At 44.6% G+C, this 4,715-nt stretch overlaps 1 long non-coding RNA gene across 1 annotated transcript in view; it reads right to left on the reverse strand.

Moving 5' to 3' along the window:
- The window catches only part of LOC123077172 (uncharacterized), a 6,332-nt gene extending 3,606 nt beyond the window's left edge, over positions 1-2,726 (reverse strand). The window contains exons 1-2 of the long non-coding RNA XR_006436473.1: positions 2,605-2,726; positions 1,366-1,418 (exon numbers count right to left, since the gene is read on the reverse strand). This is a non-coding gene — a long non-coding RNA (uncharacterized lncRNA). The remainder of the gene's footprint in view (positions 1-1,365; positions 1,419-2,604) is intronic.
- Between the last annotated feature and the right edge of the window lie 1,989 nt (positions 2,727-4,715).

The raw sequence follows: 4,715 nt of genomic DNA on the forward strand, positions 1-4,715 counted from the left end.
GGCAACTATAAAACTACATCCCCGAGTTGCGAGCACATGGTTGACCTACAAATTGGGGCGATTACAAACTACATCCTCTCGAGTTGCGAGCACATGGTTGACTGGCAACTGGGGTGAATACAAACTACATCCCCTCAAGTTGCGAGTCGGTTGTGTACTTGCAACTGTGCCGACAGAAACCCCTAGTTGCAGGTCGAGGGTCTAATTGCAACTACTATGAAACAGGAACAAAAAACAAATACCCCCGAGTTGCGAGTTGAGGGTGGACTTGCAACTAGGGCAACTACAAAACTACATCCTCAAGTTGCGAGTACATGGTTGACTTGCAAACTCGGGCGATTACCAAAACTACATCCCTCGAGTTGCAAGTCGATGGTGCAAACAAAAGAACACCCCCCAAGAGTTGCGAGTCGAGGGTGCACTTGCAACTAGGGTCACCTACAAAACTACATCCTGGAGTTGCGAGCACATGATTGACTTGCAACTGGGGCGATTACAAACTACATCCCTCGAGTTGCGAGTCCGGGGTGGACTTGCAGCTGGGGTGAATACAAACTACATCCCCTAGATGAGACATTTTTCGAAAAAAATAAATGTTTCAGAACTTACAAAAAAACACAACTAAAATGCAATTATTATGCCCCTTGTTTCTCATCACCACAACGCATAGCTGAACAAAAAAAATTACATATACTCGTAACTTTTCTTGTTATTGCATAAAAAATGTAGCTAGTAAACAGAAAGAACGTAAAAATAAAAATATATTAAAGAAAGTGGCTGAAAGGCTGAATTTATATTAATAAAGCCCCAACAAATCCCAGCAGGTAGCATGAACAGACAAACCCAGCAGGTAGCATGGACACACAAAAGTATAATCTTGGCACTTACGGCAGAGAAGCATATATATGCTTTCTAGAGTTATGCATATAACTGAATCTGTGAGACTAATTAGATCATCTTTCCAGAGTATTGACTAAACAAAGTAGATAATACTCGCTGACCGACCCGACCAATTACAATACTAGCACTATCTATTACTACAAAGATTATATCAATCATGAAAAAAAACATGGATTACATACATGCCCATACTTACAAAAAAAAAATCTATCCTGCCACAAAGAGGCCATCTATCTATCCTGCCTCTTTGAGTTGGGGGTTTTGAACCAATTACCAATCATTCAAAGAGGCCAAAACTGCAAACGTGCACAATCAACTTGGATTCTTGCTAGTGAAAAAAGAGATGCATCATCTTCTTGTCCATCTCACCAGTACACAAATTTAAAACCACTGATGCACACTACTTTAACCTATACACCTATCCAAAAAAAGCTGAAAGCATAAATCCTAGAAAAGGACACATACCTGACTGCCGCTCTCCTCCCCTTCCCTTCTACTCCCAACAAAATAGCCGCCGCCTGACATCCAAAAAAATATCACAATACACATAAATATAGACTGAAAAAAGATAAATGAAAACCTTGATGGATACAAACAGAATCTAGCTCTGACAAAAAAAATTGCTTAGCAAATTTAAACCCTGAACCTAGAAAAAGATTAAACAATGTACATCCGCCGCTGAATCTAGCAAAAAAATAATCCAGATACCAACTCGATGCTGCCAAAAATACGAAAAATCCTATCATTCCATTGACTCTCTCTATACACAAAAACTACACCCATGAGGGCACTGAAAAAAAGTTCATTACCTGAAAAACGCAACCCGCTCCCACAAATTGCGTGAAACTGACAACATAGAAAAATCCCGATGTACATTAAGAAACTTCGTTACTTCAAACATCAAAACTGCCGGCGAGCAAACAGTAGTAAGCAACAAACACTATACTGCATCGAGCAAATAACTAGGCAATTAAATGCACATCTGATTTTGTTAAATACAATTAGATATGGATGACTCGTGTTTTCAGACTACCTTTCAGCATCACCTAACAGCAAAAAAGAAAAAGAGGACATATGGTCATCAAACTGTCGGAACTATGGTGCGATGTGCGAAAGCATCAAGCAAAAGTGCACTTCAGAAATAATGGAACTGTTTCTTACAGATTCCAGGATCAACTTTAACTGAAGGAAAGTCACTGGACAGAGGAGCAAACCTAATGAAACCTATCACTACTGTACAAAAAATCTTAACAGGAGAAACCAACTATCTATAGAATGATGAGTATACCAGGACATAAATAACTGTCTATAGTTCATCATTCAAGCCCCCAACAGTAAAAATCACCCAAAAACTACCAAAAAAATTGAATTCTGTGCACACTAACCATCTACTTCGAATCCCCCGTTCCCATATCTGGGTACATTTGAGGAACAAAACCCCCAACCCACCCTAGATAGATGGAACATCTGATGAACCCTACCCCACATTTTGGGAGATTGGACGGGGCAAAGAACCCTAAATCGATGGACAAACAAACAAGAAATAAAGAAGATGGATGGTGCTAAACGAACCCTACCCACATTTGGGGACATTGAGGAGCAAACCCTAAATAGATGCTGCTAAATCAGTGAGCAAGAAACACAAAAAACGCATGGACACTACAAAAGAAAAAGAGGAACAGGGGAGAAGAACAAGCAACCCACTATCGGTGGCGTCTCCCTCTCCTTCTCCCTCTCCAGAAATCGCTGCGCCTCGAGCACCAACTGCCAAGAGCAATGGGGAACAGCAGAAGATGAATGGGGAACGGCCGAAGTGAATGCTTCTGGAGACAAACTGGAGAAAATGAACGCCACGCCCTCCTCTCCAAAACCTGCTCTCAGACAAACAGCCCCCAGCCCAACAAGCAACACGGCCCGCTACAGGCAAAACAACACAACCCGCTACAGATGGGCCGCATGCACAGACGAAACAACCGACGCGAGCGAAACGCACGACCGGGACAGAAAAAACAATTTGCGCGAATCTTAAAGACAGGACGAGATCTAATGGTTGTGGAGTAGGATGTGAGATAGCTATTTCACACCTAGATGTGAAATAGCAAATCTGATAAAAATTAGAGAGATAATGTTCGAAAAAGCGAGATGGGACTATTTAGTAGAAGAACGAATCCTCCCTTGTACAAACAACATGAGGCAGCTTGATGGAATATAGCCTTTAGAAGTGGACCGAGCTTGCATGTTTGGTAAGAGCACTGAACGCAACAACTACTTTTTGCTGTGCCGCATGGCAGCTTCTCTATTGATTGAGCAACGGGTTGCCGTTGTGACATCCCTTCGGAATGCAGCGCCGCCGTCTGAGGTCTTCACGTGGTTGCAACGACACACATGTTGCTACTGTGTCGTTTTTTCGGGTCGTACCGCCGCATCACACAGTCCACACTGTCACGCGGAAATCTTCCCACCGTTGCACCATCATGCATGCTGCCACTACGTCACCCCTTTGGACAGTAGCGTCGCGGCACACAGTCTACTTCGCCATTTCCAGCGTGTTGACGTCTACATGGTATGTGCCGTGCCGCTTCCCTAGGCGCAGGAACACCACCGTCCGTGCATGGTCTTCGTCACGCTGTCGGGTTCCTCCTGGAGTAGTTCGAGCACCGTCGACGCGCTTCTACAGGCATCCGACGTGGCCCAGTCCCAGGTTACCTCTGGTTCCGCCAACCACATCTTCGTCTTCTTCCAACACCACCTCATCGCCAGCGTCGCCGTCGTCTTCCCCGACCACTTCGTCTACCCCAACAATCGTGGTCAACATCGGCACCTTCTACCCCACGCCGATTTGCGCCGCAATCGTTGTCGAGTCCTTCCCTACTAGTCCCTCCGGCATGGCGTATATCCAGTGCCGATCCCGTCTACGCATGCCCAATATTGGCAACACTGCTGCGTGCCTTCGCCCCCGACGTGTCCCGGGCTTGGCAAACCTGGTGCGGCACCTTGTCTACGATGGCTTTGACAAGTTTGTCTTTGGCATCGACCCCCTCCACGACGACTACCTCAATCACGTCACCATCTTCTTCCTGGCGCAACACTGCGTCCCTGGCTCGTCGGTACCTTGACACCAGCTACCCCCGACCTCGATATCGACCATGGCGTCCCTCGCATGGCTACCTCAACCATGGCTCCACCGCCCATGCTCTCAGCTACCTCGACTTCCACACAAAGGGTTATCACTGTGACGCCCGGATAATTAGGCTACAGTAATCACACGTTAATGATGCCACGTCATCTCGGTTACTGTTGTTAATCTCGCGATGGTTCAAAAACGATTCAAATTCAAATTTAAAATAAAGGCAAACATCAAAAAATTTCAAATGTTAAAACCAAAATGTTCGGGTTGTGCCAGATAATGCATAAGTGATTTTGATGAAGAATCCACATTATTATATAATGTATAAATGTACTAAAATGATTTAAACAGTAGCCAAAAACATTATTTAAATGCCTTTGGTATTTTCTCAAATACTAAACTATTTTATTTTGGGTTAAGACCTTTTGTGGTAGTGGGTTATTCTGAAACATTATTCTAGGAGCTATCATCATATTTTACTAAACCAAGATAAAATTAAACCAGTAAAAGGAAAATAAGGAAAAGTAAATTGAAAAGTCAAAGCAAAGTAAAAAAAGGAAACAACAGCCCCCTATGGTCAACTGGACCTCGGCCCAGTCGGCCGGCCCAGCTGACCAGCCGGCCCACCCCGCGCCTGGCCTACATGCCCCCACTCCCAGGAACCCTAGCGCACACCCCCACTCACCCC

The sequence above is a fragment of the Triticum aestivum genome, chromosome 3D (assembly GCF_018294505.1).
Source record: "Triticum aestivum cultivar Chinese Spring chromosome 3D, IWGSC CS RefSeq v2.1, whole genome shotgun sequence".
Taxonomy (NCBI): Eukaryota; Viridiplantae; Streptophyta; class Magnoliopsida; order Poales; family Poaceae; genus Triticum; species Triticum aestivum.